The following is a 19776-nucleotide window of genomic DNA, read 5'->3' as shown; positions in this document are numbered from 1 at the left end:
ACCACAATGGGAACCCGTATGGGGTCCCTTAAACAGTGGAGGTACTTTCTGGTGATTCTGCAATATCACCCCTTAGCACTTATGCCCAGGATGTGAAAACTTATTTGAAAGGTATATGCGCACTCGTATTCATAGCAACAACTTTCACAATAGCAAAAAGGGAAAATTCACCTGCATGTTCACTGGCAGATGATTAGATTAAAAGAAGAGAAGTTGTGGACTATATGCTTGATAGAATATTATTCAGATACTGAGAAAATAGGTGATATCATGTTACTTGGGATAAAATGGATAAAACTTGAGGTGATCATGCTATGTTAAAAGGACATGAAAAACCTTATTATTTTACCTACACGTGGACTATAAATAAGTAAATTAGAAGAAACTTCAAAACATAAGAAATAAGAAACAGACCTGGTGTAAATTGTGTTGGTTATCAGAGGGAATGGGGCTGAGGGTAAGAGAAGCAGGTAGAGGTGGGTATTTTTGATTTGATGGTCCTGGAACCTTCGTCACAGGTGTGATGTCTTATGTTCTTATTTAGATGTCAAACTATACCACCATACATTATAGTGCTGTGAATGAATACTGAGTCAATAAAAATATTTATTGAGAAAAAGGTTTTATTTTATTTATTTTCTTTTTTTATATCTTATACTTTTTTAAAAACTTTATTTTTATTAGATAAAGACAAAGAAAAATTGAGGGGAGGGGGAGATAGAGAGGGAGAGAGACAGAGAAACACCTGCAGCCCTGCTTCATCACTTGTGAAGCTTTCCCCCTGCAGATGGAGACCAGGGGCTTGGACCTGGGTCCTTGCGTACTGCAGTGTGTGCACTTAACCAGGTGTGCTACCGCCTGGTCCCATTTTATTTATTTTCATCACCACCAGGGTTATCGCTTGTTGCCAGCACTAGGAATCCACTGCTTCTGGTGGCCATATTCCCCTTTTATTTCTTTCTATTTTTTTTGCTTTCTTGTCTGTTTGTTTTATAGAATAGGACAGAGAGAAATGAAGAAGGGAGGGGGAGATAGAGAAGGAGAGAGAAACAGACACCTGCAGAACTCCTGATCTAGGTGCACAGAAAAACTGTACGATTCCTAAAGACTTCTGTCTGCTCTTACTTGTAAAGTCATTTTACCAGAGCACTGCTCAGCTGCAGCTTATGGTGGTGCAGGGAACTGAACCTGGGACATTGGAGCCTCAGGCATGAGAGGTTCTTTTTTTTATAACTATTAGGCTGTTTCCTCTACCTGGAACAACTAGTAAAGATGTAATACATCTGGAGGTTAAACATGTAAGTCGGGAGCTGAGGGTAACTTGGAACCTTTCAGTGCCACTCCATCTGCCCTCCCTCCCATGTGACCATCATGACCTCCAGAGAGTGACGCTTCAATCCTAGTGAATTTCTCTTCGTCCTTCTTCTGGTTTGGAAACAGAGAGTATGACCAGGTTAACACAGATCTATCCCTCTGCTCTCACAATATTTGCACCTACCAGATAAATCTCTACTCGTCTCCCTCTTTCGATCTTTTCTGTGTCATTTTGTTTCAGGCTTGTCCTTTATAAAGTGTAGACTTTTGTTTTGTTATTATTATTGTTATTCTCGGAGTCTGAGTCACTTCATAAGGATGTGAAAACCATGGGTCTTTATTTTCATGACTGAGTGACTGATATTATTTTCCTGTCCTGTGTGTGTGTGTGTGTGTTTTGTATATATCATGTGAAGAATCTTTTTGTTTTCCAACTTTCAAGTTCTTTGCTTTAATATCTTCCCAAACTTTAATAGGTACCCATCTGTAATTAATTATTTTAAGGACTGCTCTTAGGATTGTTGAAAATAGTCTTTAACATATACTTGTCAATCTAAGAAAACCAAGACAAAACATAGAGAAGTAATGGAGAGGGTATTGAACAGACAAGAGAATGTATTTGAAATGCAGTGCAAGAAGCAAGGCTAGAGGCCTCACAATATTGTTTTGTAGCCCACTAGTAAATCAGAAACGGGACCTGGAATCTTATTATTGCTGCTCTGTCCGTTATCTCATTAAGTTCTCATAACATCCTGCCAAGACAGGTATGATCCTCAAGAAAAGGAAACTCACAGAAGGAAAATGGTGTGCCAATATAGCACAGCTGGTAAAAATTACAAGGAGACTCAAACCCTGTCCAAAGCAATCACCTTAACTAGTGCTTCACCACACTCAAGGACCTGGGTTCAAGCCCCTGCTCCCCACCTGTGGGGGTTGGGGAGGTTGTTTCTCAAGCAGTAAAGGAGTTCTTCAAACTGATGTATTTTGCATTTGTATAATCAAAGTAGTGAATTTTAACGCTTAAGAAAGTAGGACAGAGAAATAAATTTTTTGTTTCTGATGATTTTTTTTAACCCAGTCTCTGTAAACTCAGTAAGAGTGAACCACACTACTCCACAGATACACCAGGGTATCCAAGCCTCTTTGGTTTGCTAACTCTTTCCTCTTGGCATGGGAAAATTACTAGATATTACCTCACAATTTGATTCTCCACTTTTAAAAAGCTAGAAATCACAAATTATCCCCCTTTTTTTTTTTTTGGCCTCCAGGGTTATTGCTGGGGCTCGGTGCCTGCGCTAAAAATCCACTACTCCTGACCACCATTTTTTTCCATTGTTGCTGTTGCTGATATTGTTATTATTGTTGTTGTTGTTGGATTAGGACAGAAATAAATTGAGAGAGGAGTAACCCGGTGTGCTTAGCACCCAGCCCCCACTTACACAGTAGGAAGGATTACTCAGCACATAGGGGCAGTATTAGTGTGTGTCAAACTTCAGATTCAACCCTAGATATTTTATATGCCAAGGTAGAATTGAGCTCTCATCTTCTCTCCTATCAATCAAAGTAAGTAAATCTTAGAAAGGATATGTATTTTAGTCATTCCTAAATGTAATCTTTGACCCCTCAGAGACACAACCCTTATAGTTCTTCCATTTATCGCAGTTAGTAATTTACTTATCCAGCAAATTTCCCTATAGTATCTCATAATATTATAATATATATATATATATATATATTACATTTTCCTTACTTTCATATTTGCTTGTGTAAGTTTTTGAGATTTTTACATTTCACGTCTTTAGACCATTCTGCACTGCTCACCACTGAGTGTGGAGATGGGGGATGAATGCCTAGTTCATCCATATGTGGCCCAAAGTTCTGCTCAAATATCTTTTAATAAAGACATGAGGAAAAGATGGTGCTGGGCGGTGGCACATTCAGTTGAGTGCAAAGGCTACAATGCTCAAGGACCCGGGTTCAAACCCAGGTTCCCCCCAACACTGGCAGGGGGAAATCTTTTCAAGTAGTAAAGCAGTGTGTGTGTGTGTGTGTGTGTGTGTGTGTTTGTGTGTGTGTGTGTGTGTGCGTGCATGTGTCTGTGTGTATGTGGTGTGTGTGTGTGAGTGCGTGTGTGTCTGTGTGTGTGTGTGTGGTGTGTGTGTCTGTGTGTGTGGTGTGTGTGTGCATGTGTGTGTGTCTGTGTGCATGTGTGTGTGCATGTGTGTGTGCATGTGTGTATGTGGTGTGTGTTTGTGGTGTCTGTGTGTGTGTATGTGGTGTGTGTGTGTGTGTTTGTGCATGTGTGTGTCTCCCTCGCAATCCTTTTCCTCCCCCCACCTTGATTTCTCTCTGCCTTTCCTCATAAATAATAATTAAATAAAATATTTAAAAAGACATAATGAAACAAAAACATCTGTAACTTGCCTAATCTGACACAAGAATTTCATTAAACTATAGTGTCAGTTTATATTTCTATTTTCCTCACTAGTCTATGGAATCATTCAGTGGACACAGTTATTCCTAGCCTACATCACCATCTGGTGTACTACAAGAGTCTCACGATCGCTCTTCTTGAATCTTAATTCAGTGATCTCCACTCATTCCCCACAAAATGGGTCAAAATGAGCTTTTAGGATAATACCTGACCTTTAGCAAATTCTATATCCTTAAAATTAATTTGTAAGTGAGCCACCATCAATCCCAGTTTGCCCAGGCAAGTTCTACCTGCCTGTTGTTCCAGCAGGAATCTCCTTCGTCCTTCCCCAGTGCTGATCCGTGTCCTTGGAGAAGGTCTTCAGTGCTTGAAATTGTTCCTGTACAGTGGCCGAAAGACTGCAGTCCTTCTGTGTATCTCAGCCAGGCTCCAGTCTCACCGGTGCAAGAGTCCTTGTGGTGGGGAATGTGGGTATTCACATGTATCATCTGAGAGGATGAAAATCTCCCTGAAATCTGATAATTATGTAAAGCTATGTTGAATTCAATGAGTTAAAATGTAAAATAAAATCTTTGTATCTGAATAAGTGGAGGATACCAGTGCCGATTCCCAGTCTCGTCTTTGACATGCAGGGTGGACATCACTGACTGCGTGTAGGTGCCTCAGATTGGGCTTCATTTTTTTTTTTTTTACTGTGTGTTGATCTAAAAGTTTATATGTTAGACTTGACATGATTCCTAAACATACCTGATCATGAAGACGAATGGTTACTGTTCAAAGGATAGCGGTGCAAATATAAAAGGCATTGCACACATTTTATGTAAATCTCACATTAACAGTATGTGCAGTTTTATCTCTATTTCCCAAGATGTCTGTGCACAGTCTTCCCCAGTGTACACCGGGAAATACCCTGAGTTCAAAGTTAACATTTTAAAGCATAACCATTTAGTTTAATACCATTAGTTATACTACAGAAAGTAAACAGTTATCAACGAATCATATTGAAATGATCATTTTGGGTTGGATGGACAGTATTCGTGATAGTCATGTATTGTAAATATAACCTCTGAGAAAAAGGATCAGACACATCCCCTTGGAAGCTTGATACTTTATGATAAAAATGGCAAAGCTTCTCACCTCCTAATCGAGTTTTATCAAAGAGACTGTTTTTCATAGACAATTGAAATAGAAAAAAAAAGTGACTGTCATGGTGTTAAACACACAAATGATAAATAATAATCTAATATATTAGATATAAAAGCTCTATTATTTGAATAGATGCAATGAGACCTGCATGAGGAGAACAAATGAAAGAAACAAAGATTAAGGAAGGCCTGAGGCAACTAAGAACTTCTTTCCTGGGAAGTAGTCAATAGTACCAAGCCAGTAGCTTCACTGTCTGCTGGACTTAACTCAGTGGAGATGGCTCGAGAGATGACATTGATTGATTGACACATGTTTGGACATGCACTGGAAACTAGAACATGGCATCTTCAGGAGATGGATCCAGGAAGGGTCTTCAGACTCTTAACAGACAGTGTTTTGTCTTCATGAGAGATGATAAGCTTGATAGCACTGTTGTTCATGACTCAAGATGCTGCATTTTGTAAAATTACTATCTTTTAAAAAAAAAGATTCATTGGGACTGGGCGGTGGCACACCCAGTAGGGGTCACATGTTACCATGTGAAAGGACCAGGGTTACAACTCTACTTGCAGGGGGAAGCTTCATGCTTGGTGGAGCAGGGCTGCAGGTGTCTCTCTGTCTCTTTGCCTCTCTACCTCCCTTTTCCCCTCTTAATTTAGCTTTTCTCTAGCCAATAGATAAAGTTAAACATTTTTTAATAATTATACATTTCAGAAATAAAGATTTATTTACATAGCAGTGAGAGAGAAAGAACCAGTGTATCATTTTGGCACATGTGGTACTGGCTACTGAACTCAGCACCTCACCCTTCAAAGGCCTGGGTTCTACCTCCAGCATCATAACAAAATAAAGTCCTAATGTTTCCACCTTTTGAGTGGTTGTGGGAAAAGAAGGAAGCTGGGATGGATGGATCTAGACCAATGGCCTCAATCTGATTCTTCTGCGATTTTAGCAAACCGTTGTGTATCAAAAATATTTACCTCTGAGTGTGAAGGGCTTCTTTACAGGGGAGCATTCTATAAACCAGCAAACAATGGCAAAACTCAGACAGTGACAGCCACTCTTCCCTGTTCACAAAAGTCTTGTGAAGGCTCAGAATTTGATAGCTACTGTGTTTCCCCTGGGCGTGTTTAAAACCAGTGCTATACAGCCTATGCAGTGCCCACTGCCTTGCAGGTTCCTCTGAGTGACTGAGAAGATGGCCACAGGATATCCGATTTTGTGGAAGAATTTTTTGGGTACTCCACAGAGAATTTGTTTCTGCATGCGAGTCTTTCACAAGGATAGACAGATCAAACAAACACAAAACTAATACTGCCACTTTTACCCCAAAGATGCAGACTGGTTTCAAGAATGCAAAGGTGTTACAATAAAGTTCTTATCCTTGTGTCTGTAAGGGTAGAAAGTACTATTAGAGGTGTGTGTGTGTGTGTGTGTGTGTGTGTGTGTGTGTGTGTGTGTGTGTGTGTGTGTGGTATCTGGCTACTGTACTTACACAATAATTCCTCTTGACATTATACAAGGTCGGGAAGTCACCTCCAGACCACCCTAGTTGAGGGTTTTCTCCACACAGGGCTCTGTGGACTTTCTCGGCTGAGAAATATCACCCAGCACCTTTCATATGTATGTGACTCATCAACAGGAAACGAGTCCTGTCCATGACATTGTAACTTTTCCATATCTCAAATCCTTTTATGAAAATGGAAGAAAAAAATTAAAAGAAAAAAAAAGAGCACCAAACCAAACAAAAGAACTTAGCTGCCTTATGCTTTGGGGGCCAAAATAAATATTGCCAAATTAGTAAGGCATCCTGGACAAATTAAGTGCTCAATGCAAATTTATTGAGTGGGGTCCAACGGTAGCGTCACCCAAATGCTTAAGGTGGGGGAGTGCAGTCCTGGGAGGAGGCGTTTGTGTTGGCAAGTCTCTGAGGAGAGGCATGGGCATGCTGACAAAAAGGAGAGCTTTTCTGTGACTCCCAAGATGAACAGTTTGTTTTAGAAAGTTCAAGTAAACAGTGTCTAACATATAGTCACTGAATTCAGAATCTCAGTTGCTACCAAGATGGAGATGGGAAACAAAAAATTTGGCAAGATTTCTTTTTTTTCTTTTTTCTTTTTTACTTTTCCTTAAATTTTATTATCTTAATTTGCTTATTGGATAGAGACAGCCAGACATTGAGAGGACAGGGTAGGTAGAGTGGGAGAGAGACAGAGAGACACCTGCAGCACTGCTTCACCACTCGTGAAGCTTTCCCTATGCAGGTAGGGGTTGGGGAATCGAACCCAGGTCCTTGCACACTGTAACATGTGCTTACAACCAGGTGTGCTACCACCCAGCTCCTAAGATTTCTTTTATTTTCTTCTTTTTTAAAAAAGATTTTTATAAGTTCTTTATATTTATTTATTTTCTCTTTTGTTGCCCTTGTTGTTTAACATTGTGGTTACTGATGTCTTTGTTGTTGGATAGGACAGAGAGAAATGGAGAGAGGAGGGGAAGAAAAAGAGTGTGGGAGAAAGACAGACACCTACAGACCTGCTTCATCGCCTGTGAAGAGACACCCCTACAGGTGGGGAGCCGGGGGCTCAAACTGGGATCCTTACGCCCGTCCTTGCGCTTTGCGCCACATGCGCTTAACTCCCTGCACCACTGCCCGACTCCCTTTTAAGATCTACTTTTTTAGGAATGCTCAAGGAAGACTCAAAAATCACAGGATGTCATATAGACAGTGAAATAGTTCTAGATCCTGAGCTATGAAGGAACTCCAGCAGTACTTCACCAATGCAAAAATAAACAAGCAAGCAAACAAAAAACAAACAACCCCTTCCACTAAAGGATATTCAAAGCTTTATGCACTAAGGAAGACATTGATATTAATCATTTATAGTGTCTCAAATGGAATACATGTGACATTCTCTTTTAAACTCTGGGCAGAATGATACTATTTTCAAAGTTGTAAGTATTTCTTATTTGAGTGATGGATTCGGAAGATCGGGGTAGAGAATAAATGTCTGTAACTGCTGTAACTGCTTCTGTGTTTCTTTTCTTTTCTTTTTTTCTTTCTTGACTATAGACTCAGAGTTCTTTTTTACTTTTGTCAATTATCTTAGCCACTTCACCAACTTAAGATGTAAACCTCGGGAGGCAGGCTATGCTGCACTTGGTAAAGCACATAGTTTAAGCTAAGCACAGGGATTGGGGTTCCAGCCCCTGGCTCCCTACCTGCAGGGGTGGGTCACTTCACAAGCTGCAAAGCAGGTCTGCAGGTGTCTGTCTTTCTCTCTCCTTCTCTATCTTCCTCTTCACTCTCAATTTCACTCTGTACTATCAAATAATAAATTGGGGGGAAAAAAAGTCTGCCAGGAGCAGTGGATTCATAGTGCAGGTACTGAGCCCCAGCAATAACCCTGGGGGCAAAAACAGAAAAAAGCACAAATCCTTGTTTGAATTAAACTCTCTCTCTCTCTCTCTCTCTCTCTCTCTCTCTCTCTTTCTCTCCTCTCTCTGCCTTCTCCTCCACTAGGATTATTGCTGAGGCAGGTGTCATCATACTGACTTCATCGCTTCTGGTGGATATATATATTTTTTTACTTTTATATACAGAGATAAATGGAGAGTAAAAAGGAGGAGGGAGAAAGAGCAAGAGTGAGAGTGAGCGAGAGAGAGACCTGTAGCTCTTGAAGTACCAGGGGCTTGAACTTGAGTCCTTGCTCATGGTAATGTGTACACTCTACTGAGTCAAACACTGCCCACACCTAGGCCTTCCTTCCTTCCTTCCTTCCTTCCTTCCTTCCTTCCTTCCTTCCTTCCTTCCTTCCTTCCTCCCTCCCTCCCTCCCTCTCTCTCTTTCTTTCTTTCTTTTGTTCGTTTTTTTCTTCCTTTCTTTCTTTATTTTCCCCTTCTTTTTTAAGTGAAGATTTCTCACAGGTATCCTGGACTTCACCGTTTGCCTTGTCCCTTATTGGACACTAGACCACTAAAGGAACCAGGAGATAGAAAAGTCCTTTTATTTTATGTTGATAATTAGGAACACCCCACTGTGTCAAACCTGGCTGAATAATTAGAAAGCTTTATTTTACAGAGGAAAAATTAGAAGCCCTGAGAGAGGTTATAACCTACCCAAAGTAACACAGTGAATCAATGCCAGATACATTATTAGAAGATCAGATTTTCTTTATCGGCTGATTCCAGGCCAAAGTTCTATATAGCCCTTCCCCTCCCACACAGTTATTTCAGTTATTTAAGTCTTTTTAATAGATACTCTCCTGTTTCTACTCAGACTCACGTACAGTAACTGAGCTAAATACCTCTTTTATGCTTCTCCTTCTCTCAGGAATACTCAGCCACCCCACCCCACCCCACCCCATTATAAGGGCAGGTTCCTCAAGCATTTTGGGTTTTGAGACTGAAGTTAAGTTTGGCTTTGTGGGACCAAACTAGGAGACAAGTTGTGAATCAGTCCATGTCAGCCTGGTGTGGAAGAGTAGCTGCACAGCTTCAACTCTTACTGCTGGAAGGAAGGGACTCTTAAGACGTGACCACCAGAAATGCAAATGGATTATAAGTTATCTCTCCATGCATGCTCTTTCTTTCTTTCTTTCTTTCTTTCTTTCTTTCTTTCTTTCTTTCTTTCTTTCTCTCTCTCTTTTGCTCTCTCTTTTTTTTCTTTCTTTCTTTAAAAAAGGAGACATTAACAAAACCAGAGGATAAGAGGGGTACAACTCCACACAATTCCCACCACCAGATCTCCATATCCCATCCCCTCCCCTGATAGCTTTCCTTTTCTTTAACCCTCTGGGAGTATGGACCCAAGGTCACTGTCGGGTGCAGAAAGTGGGAGGTCTGGCATCTGTAATTGCTTCCCCGCTGAACATGGGCATTGACTGGTGGATCCATACTCCCAGTCTGCCTCTCTCTTTCCCTAGTAGGGTGGGTCTCTGGGGAAGTGGAGCTCCAGGACACATTGGTGGGGTCATCTGGCCAGAGAAGTCTGGAAGGCTGGAATAGTGCAGATGAGGTGTTGGGGGGTACTCACTGCAGACTATTGTGTAACTGCAGGTGGGGGGCCAGGGGCTTGAACACTGTAATGTGTACGCTTGACCTGGTTTGCCACTGCCTGGCCCCATACCAACTCTTCTTAATCAGCAGAGAAACAGCTTAGTAACTTAGGGGGGTTGTGGGTGGTGATTCACTTGATAAAGTGAGCAAGGACCTGAGTTCAAACTGTTGGTCCCTACTTGCAGGGGAGAAGCTTCACTAAAGATGAAGAAGTATTGCAGGTATCTTCCTCCTTTTCCCTCCATAGCTCTCTCTGTTTCTCTTTCACCCTCCTATCAAAAAAGAGAGAGAAAAAGACATCTGGGAATAGTGGAGTCATGCAGGCACAGATGCCTAGTGATAAATTGGCAAATGTGTGTGTGTGTGTGTGTGTGTGTGTGTGTGTGTGTGTATACACATGTACATTAACCCACATATAGAAATATTATTAGTATGTAAATTCCTCCTAGCTAAAGTTTTACTGCTATTCTAGCTCTATTCTTAGTGATCTCTTCTTAGCTTGAATATTAGAAGAGACCTTCCTTGGCCACTCTACTTGATGTAGGAACTCACAGTTGACATTTAAGTGGAATCTGAGCAGGGCACTTCAGAGTAGTGGTCTGCTCCAGGGTTATTCATTCTATTACCAGGACAAACTTTTCCTGAAGTGTGATGAAGAACACAGACTGCGTTATCCTGTACTGACTGTTAGGCTGTTGTAAGCAGTGAGTAGTGGATGCTTCCTGACCTGCATGTGTTTGGGACAGATACTAGTAATTAGACTCTTTTCACTTGATTCACTTGACGCAACCTGGCATACTCTAGGGTTGACTAATTCAATTTTATTATTCAGAGTGATCAAACCCTGGCTAGGAAAGTTCTATACAGAGTCTACAAGCTACCCTACAAATCTGAGGAAAAATTCACACCCACACCTGTGCATGTATGTGTAGCAACGTCCGAACCCCAAACTATTCTCTCCCCCATGCTCATCCCCACACACGCTACCAAGGGCACAGGCCAGCGAGACACAGGGTGATGGTCTGCTCCAATGGCTACAGGTGTCTACCTGTGCTTTGCATATACACACATATTCATGTGTGTATTTGAAAGTTTCTGAAACCAGAAATTGCCCTGAATCCCTGTTGTGTAGCATGTAATTTGTGTCACCCTTAAAAACAAACCTTTCCAGGATCAAGGAAACAACATAATGGTTATACAAATAACTTTCATGCCCAGGGATCTGAGCTACCAGGTTCAATCCCCAGAATCACCATAAACCAGTATTGAGTAGTGTTCCCATGGAGGGGGTGGGGGGAGTCTCAGAAAAAAAACAAAAAAACAAAACAAACAAAAAATGAAAACCCCTTTTTTCTGCTCTATAGATGACAGGTCAAGTTCAGTGTTGTAAAGGACCCCAAATACTGACTCTTCTCCGACTCTGCTCGGGGCTAGTTCCTGAACAATACATAAATTGTCAGGTTCAAGGAGAAGAGTACACTGTGTTCTCTGAGTGTCTTTAGCAGTGGTGCCTCAAACTCTAAAGACAGTATTTCCATTGTCTTCAATGTGCAAGCCTGTTGTTTTATCTTTGAGGAAGTTTATTCCTAGATAGAGATCTTCATAACACGAGCTGAAAATGGAAGCATTGACAGGCTGGGCTGCATTTATTGCTGCTGTATAAGAGAAGCTTTTAAAAACAGGGCAGAATTTCTGCTCAGCAAATACAGTCACTTGCCTTGGTCAGGCCGTGTACTTTTCTAGAAACTCAGACCTTTGGGAATTATTGGCAGGACCAACCAAGCTATAAAGGCCAGTGGGAAGGGAGAGGGATTAAACTTTAACTTCTTCAGACATCATGGGACCATCACAAAAATGAATCACAAACACCCACTGAGAGCATTTGTCACAGCCTCTGTGTAGATGGCAGGAGATAAAGAAAGGTACTAAAGGTGGATAGTTCTAGGCTGATTGCATCTTAGACAAGTGTGGATGGAAACAGTGCCTGTGAGTTCACATCACTGATTCCCTTTTGACCTACAGAAACAGAAAGGAGAATGGAGTTGTAAATCACTACCAAGCAACCTGCCCCCTGGTTCTGGAATGTGAAACCCAAAGTGAATAGCCCAATTCCTCTCTCTCTCTCTTTCTCTCTCTCTCTCTCTCTCTCTCTCTCTCTCTCTCTCAAGAAATAGGAGCTTATAAAGATACTAGACCCCAGAGGATACACGAAATCTTGCATGTAAGACTTCACACTTGTAGCTTAAAGCTTTAATCTTTCTTTTTGTTTAAGTATTTTTATATAGGTTTTTATTATTAGTGATTTAGCAGTGGCTTACAAGATCAGAAGATGTCAGGGGTATAGTTTTCATAGAACTCTCCACACTCACCATGAAGGTGTCTGAGCCCCTTCCTGTCCTCTGATACCCAGATTTTATCTCCAGTTTCCCCAACCACCAGACCAGGAAATTTCCTTTTGTTCCTTGAATCTTCTCCACTCAGCATGATTTTTGACTCTGTCTGTCTCCTTTTCTTAAAAAAAAAAAATTATAAAAAGGAAACATTGACTAAACGATAGCATAAGAGGGGTACAACTTCACACAATTCCCACCACTAGAATTCTATATCCCTCCCTCCCCTGATAGCTTTCCTATTCTTTAACCCTCTGCGAGTATGGACCCAAGGTCATTGTGGGATCCACCACATTCATTGACTCTTACTGATGATAATGATGTGTGTAGAGTTTTAATTTTTAAGTGAGTTTGATGGGGAAGTAGTTTAAGTGGATTGGACTGTGTTGTTATTATTATTATTATTATTACTGCTATTGCCACCAGGGTTATTGCTAGGGCTTGGTATCTTCGCTTTGAATCCACTGCTCCTGGTGGCCATTTTTTTCTTTTTACTTGATAGGACAGAGACAATGAAAGGGAAGGGGAACACACACAGAGAGAGAGAGAGAGAGCAAGAGGGATTCCTGCAGATACACCCCACTGCTTCTGAAGTCACCTCTTCAGGTAGGGAGCAAGAGCTTGAATCTGGGTACTGGTGCATGATAACAGATGTGTTCTACTCTGTGCAAGATTGCTGACAGGCCCTATTTGTGATATATTTTTTTCTTAAGAAGAATTTTATCCCAAAGATCTCTGAGCTTCTAAAATTGAAGTTTTAAGGTAGTAAAGTAAGGATTTTCAGGAGCTGGGTGGTGGTGCACCTGGTTGAGCACACATGTGATGGTGTGCAAGGACCCAAGTTTGAGCCCTTGGTCCCCACCTGCAGGGCCAAAGCTTTACAAGTGGTGAAGCAGGGCTGCAGGTATATCTCTGTCTCTCTTCCTCTCTATCTCCCCCTTCCCTCTTGATTTCTGACTGTCTTTATTCAATAAATAAAGATAATAAAAATGAAAAAAGAAATTTCTAAATCAGGAGTATGGTTTGACCAGCAGAGAAGCAGTTACTGAATCCAGAACTTCTACCTTCTGCATCCCAAAAGGAACTTTGACCCATACTCAAACAGGGGTAATTTAAAAGGGAAGAACACCAGAGGACTCTTAATTCAAATTCCACTAGTATTTGAAGCATCTGTCACCAATAATCTTGCCATCTGTCACCAATAATCAATACCATCAGTGAAAAGGAAGCAACTCTGGAAAACGCCAGAAGAAGCCAGGCACTGTTTCTCTGATCAGAAGAGAAGAAGAAAAAAGAAAGGACATTTGGAAGTAGTATCGGGTATAGGGTAACTTAGAAAGAAAGTGAAGGTAGGACCACAGAAAAAATGGGCAAGAAAGAAAAAGAGGGGCTAGTGGTGGTGTACCTGGCTGAGCGAATGTTACAATAAACAAGGACTCCCCTTACCCCACCTGCGGGGGGAAAGCTTCATGAGTGGGGGAGCAGTGTTGCAGGTGCCTCTTTGTGTCTCTCCCTCTCTGTCACCTCCTCCCCTCTCAAATTCTGGCTGTCTCCATCCAATAATAAAGAGAACTTCAAAAAAAAAGTTAAAAAAAAAAGAAAAAGAAAGATAAATAGATATAGCTAGAAACAGATAGTTATAGCTACAAAATCAATCCATATCTGTGACCTTGGGAGAATTACTGTAATTTCCCGTGGAGGGAGAACTCTGGTGATGGAAATGGTGTGGAATTGTACACCTGTTCTCTTAAAATTTTTTAAATTGATATTGAATCAGTATTTAAAAAGTAAAAAAAAAAAAAGTTTTCTTTGGACTTCCCTTTGTTTGAGGTGTGGATGGGTCAATTACGTGGAGCCTCTACCAGGCCAGGGGGCTACTGAGCTCTGGGCAGAAGAAAGTATAACTGAGGATGTTGTGGGATTTGCTGGCTTCAGCCAAAGAAAGGGAATCAAAGGTCACTTGAACTCTTAGGACAAAAGTAACATGGAGAATGGTAGTGTATTCACCCAACCTGGGCTTCCAGATTCTACAAGACTCCAGGTCACCATGCTCTCCTCATTGCTAGAGCCAGACAGGTTTTTAGAGGCCATCAGTTCTAACCCCTTTCATAGTGGGAGACATGTAGGGCCATGGATGTTAGAAAGAGACTTGAATGACTTTCCCAGAAAAGATAATCCTCTAATCCCTGGAATCTAGAAGGGACTTTGTATCTAGTGAAGAACTTTGAGATAAGGAGATTAATCAAATCTACCTGGGTGGCCTGTTACAGTATGAGATATGAGGTTCTTTGTCACTGGAAGGAGGCAAGATAATGAGAACCAGAGAGGGAACAGTCATACTGGAAGTGGGGAGGGCTCTAGGTCCTTACTGGCTATGGGTCATGAAGGATATTTGGAAAAGTCCAGGGAAGTTATTTTCCTGTCAAGCTTCCAGAAAGAATTCAGGCTTAGAATTCAGGCTTGCTGGCCACCTGCCTGATAGGCCCAAGACAGACCTTTCAGAATTGTTCTATCTCTAACACTCAGATAACAGATCATGATCATGTGAAACCACTGAAATTATGGCAATTCATTGCAGAAGTCATAGGACATAAGCACAAATGAGTAAATGACAATTGAAAAATCTGGGTTCCTAAGACAGCAGGAACCTTCTGCTTCCTCTATGAAGCCCATACATCTCCTAGTCCTGGAACCTCTAGGGTGGGGCTCACTTTCCAGCATGCTTCTCTCAGTTCATACTAAATAACAGCACATCTGTTGATCCCAACTTAATCAGTGCAACCAGTCCCACCTCAGCATGCTTCACTTTGGACTGTGTCCGGAGACATCAGACTTGGGATGTCAGCTCTTCAGATTCATTACTCTGGTGAGACCCTTACTAGCTCAGAGGACTCTGTAACTCCATTTTGAGTGTCACACTTCTTAATAAAACCTCAAAATCTAGATATAAACCAGGGCCCATGAGATAAGGCATATGTACATGTATCCATAAGTTAGCAGTAAATATATACCTTAAAGAAAAAGTGCACAATAATTTGCAGTGAGTCAAAAAGGAAGCAAGAAAGTAGAAACACCTAAAAAGACACCTTAAAGTACCTAATAAAAGAGTTTCTACTTAGACCTAGATACCCGCCTCACCTACTTCCCCCAATCACTCTAAAGTTAACCATGTCAGACAAAGTAAGGGCTACAAAAGCTGAATAAGGGCAAAAGATTGACATTCCTTAATGATGACTCCTTAGTCACAACCAAGCCACCCCATCACCTGAGGCCCTAGTCAGGGAGCCCTGGGATGATGATGGACATGATGGACCCAGACCTCTAACAGATCCCTCTCTCCACTGTCACTGGTCATCTCCACCAGGAACAACATAATGGACCCCTCTGTGGGCCCCTATAAGACCTTGCCCTAAATGGGGATCAATAATGGTAGGGGAATGTTCTATTCTCTGAAGGAAAGTTGGACAACATAATCTACCTACTACCTGAGGAAGATGGGTCCTGAAATTACCATGGACTGGAATGTTCCTAGCTATGACCACAGAATGAAAGCTCAGACCTACAGGGATGCAGAAGATATATAGGCTCCTGTGCTGAATATGGGCCTCATATCAAACCGGTGGGGTTTACAGTTAACACTATTTATATACTTTCCCCACATTTAGTAACTACTCTTTTCCCTGACCCAGTTTTCTAGTCCTTTTTCCAATTATGAAACCATCTTCCAAGACAATAACTTAGGTCACCTGCAGGTTAGATGTCAGGCTCAGGCAAAAACTAGTAGGGTCTAAACGTGGGCCCTCTGGAATATACCTAAAATAGATTTACTAGCTTTTTCCAAAGCAGAGACCCCAAATCTTCATTTTTAACATTCTTGGCTTTATGTTCATGGTTAGTCAACAATCTGTTCGGCCTTATATCTTAACCCTTTTGCAGCCACCAGGTTCCAGACACTCTCATGATGTCAATGAGACTTCCCTGGGCAGACAACCCCACCAATGTGTCCTGGAGCCTCGCTTCCTCCAGAGTCCTGCCCCACTAGGGAAAGAGAGAAAGAGGCTGAAAGTATGGATCTACCTGTCAATGCTCATGTTCAGCGGGGAAGCAATTACAGAAACCAGACCTCCTACCTTCTGTAGCCCACAATGATCCTGGGTCCATACACTCAGAGGGTTAAAGAATAGGAAAGCTATCAGGGGAGGGGAGGGGATAGGGAGTTCTGGTGGTGGGAATGGTGTGGAATTGTACCCCTCTCATCTTATTGTCTTGTCAATACTATCATTTTATAAATAAAACGAAAAAAGACAAATCTGGATTTATAGCAAGATTTCTTCCTTTGTCTGGAAACCATATTTCCTTAAATAATTGTTAGTCTCCCTCTCTCTCTCTCTCTCTCTCTCTCTCTCCCTCTCTCTCTCTCTCTCTCTCTCTCTCTCCCTCTCTCTCTCTCTCTCCAGTGTTGGGAAGTAGACACTCAGGGTCAATGTGTAGCACTAAGAAGTGTCTCTCCGAGCCCAGTTTTCTGTTCATCTTACTTACTTGGAGCCACATTTAGAGAGACAGAGAGGGGAAGAGTGCCAAAGAGCTCCCCTGGCACCATCCTGGGGCTCCGTCATTGAACTCACAGCTCTGGTACAGTAAACACTATACTGGTTCTCACCTCTAGTCTCTACCTGCTCTGCTTCAGTCATTCTAAAGCCTGTCTTAGAGCAGAGCCTCCTTTCAGACTTGATTCAGAAATTCATTCCAGAGCAGATACTGCATTTGTACATTCTCAAGAGGGAGGACAAGATTGCTCAACTCAAGACCTTTGAAGCCCCCAGCAGTTGGCTGATTACTAGCTGGTTCTGTCCCAGACACCTCACTTCCAGAAAACCCTACCACAGGGTGCCCAGGCACATCAGCTGGGGTAGGGAGCTCTTTGGACTCTGAGTTTCCTGTGCTGTGGTCTAAGACCTGTTCTGTCAAGTTGAATCGTAATGGAATCCTGGGTCTTGTGTAGAGAGCCCACGGCTGTTTATTATCTTAAACACTCTCGTTTGCTGCCCTCTAGACATGGGTGTGGAAGAGAGGACCAGTCTACGTACAAGGTGGCTGCCACATTCTTGTGGGGATGATAATGTGACTCTGTGCGTTACACAAGGCCCTTGGGGCAGCCATGGCATTCCAGATTTTACCAGCCAGGTGAATAGAAGCTATTTCATTTTGTCAGTTATTGAGACAAAGAATCCAGGTGCCAGCAATTGTGCTGTCATGGAACCTTGATGTGGGGAAGGTGCCTCTACTGGCTTGAGATGAGGACACTCCAGGCTTTTAGCAGAGAAAAGGGTCAGTGCTCTCACCCAGGGTTGGATGAAACACACTCTTTCAAAATGCATCCCTGCCGGGTGTCCTACACATTAAGAATGCCTCAGTGTCCCACCCGAGGAGCATCTGCTATTACCCAATCCAGCTTAGTACTCCTTCCAGCCGTGTCCCAAGAAGCCAGTGCTTAGTATTTTCCATGAAACACAGCAATGTCCTGGAGCTGTAAATGCCTCCAACAAGACAAAAATCCATTGTTTGGGGGGGAGAAGGCACCTTACATAGTGGCCACATTGTGGTTGCCAGGCCCTGATGATTAATCCACAGAGAGGATGTGCAGGAGAGAGGAGCTGGCATCATTCCTGTCTAAGATTCTTTGCCGTTCCCCATTTCTGACTGAACATGTACACAAGAGGCATAGGATTTCCATTGTGAAGGCATCTCAGGCTACCCACCTTTCCTAGTCTGTGGATGTAAGTGCATTGCTTCTTCTCACTATAGAGTGATACTGCGTTCTCAGAAATGCCTCACTCACCCAGACAGACATTATTCTACTTGCAAGCATACCTGTAGGGACTTGCTTAGTGCACCTTTGGAGATGGCTTAAAAAGAAATGGGATATGAATAACTGATGTACAGAGAAATTACAAAGTCAAGTACTAACCAATATGATGGTATTTTATATAAACTATTGAAATAGATTTTAAATCTTGATTTATTTATTATTGGATAGACACAGAAAGGGGTGGGAAAGATAGAGGGGGAAAAGTTAGAGAGACACCTGCAGCCCTGCTTCACTACTTGTGAGCTTCCCCACCCCTGTAGGTTTGGGACCAGGGACTTGAACCCAAGTTCTTGTGTGCTGTAATGTGAGCACTTAACCAGGTGTGCCACTGCTTGGCCTCAGTGACTTAACTTCTTTAAGAATTGATTTTGTGTTTTTTTAGTGACTTACCTATTTAAGAGAGAGAGCGAGACCAGAGCACCTCTCAGTTCTGATGCGTGGTGGTGCCAAGGACTGAGCCTGAAAATTCTGGGAACTCCAGCATGAAATCAAATTTTCTTTCCTACTGAAATAAATTTTCCAGGGGCTGAAGATGCTTCAGAGGATCATGGCAATATCCAGCATGATTCCTGCCCTGCTAATAATCATGGCTGGGGCAGGGCAGGAGGGCACTCAGGGAAAGGTCATCAGAAAAAGTCTGAAGCGGCAGCATGATGGGGCTGTTGTTCACAAACCCAGAGTTTAAACCACCTTTGTGACTCTCTGTCCTCTCATCCAAGGGAATCTGCTCTGAAAAATTAGGCACCACTTCACGAACTAGCTTGCTGCATAGAAGGTCATTGCGGCATCATGATTCTGGACTGCTCCAGTGATTTCAAAGAATTTTGCCTCTCTGGTCACTTCAGAAATATGAGGCAAATGGCACAAGACAGTGGGGAAGGGGGGGTACAGGGAGTGGTCAGGGGTGCAGCTCTTGATCTGATATCAAAACGGATAAGAGAGATGAGTGCTAGGGGACTGACAATTCTTTCAGTGAATCCACATGCGTCATTCTTCAGATGAAATATCTCCTTAAACCTTCGGGGGAAATGCAGGTTAGAGGACACTGCCTCCCTCTCTCTGTCCAGAAGCAAATCTTCTGTGGAGGCTGAGCACAAGCTGGCTCTTGTTTCCCTAACCTGCCACCACACAGGACAGGCCCTCAAGCTCAGAAGTCACAGCAGAGAAAGTTGCATCCCTTCGTTTGCGGCCCAAGGGCTTTTAGTCTCATCAACCGGCTCCTTGTTCGCCAGTTGTGCAACAAGGCAGGCAGCTCTGAATGAAACCTTTTTATCATCGGAAATTCTACGGTTCCTGTTGCCCCTGACTTTCTCCAGTGCCAAGCTATATCCTCAGAAGCTTTGAAGTTGCAGGTCCAAAAGGAACCCAGCCTCTGCTTAGCCTCTCGGCCCACACGCCTGTTGCGGACTATGCAAAAGCAGAGGAAGCGGCTTCAACTGCCAATTGGTAGGGCTTGGTGTTGGGAGACCAGCACTGCTCTAGCATTTAACACTTCTTATTCCTGAAGCTGCCAGGGACAGTGTTTTCATCATCTCCAGGTTCATGGAAGAGTTATGCACACACTG

Source organism: Erinaceus europaeus, chromosome 3 (genome assembly GCF_950295315.1).
Source record: "Erinaceus europaeus chromosome 3, mEriEur2.1, whole genome shotgun sequence".
Taxonomy (NCBI): domain Eukaryota; kingdom Metazoa; phylum Chordata; class Mammalia; order Eulipotyphla; family Erinaceidae; genus Erinaceus; species Erinaceus europaeus.
The sequence above is the reverse complement of the archived record's forward strand: the minus strand, read 5'-3'. Positions refer to the sequence as shown.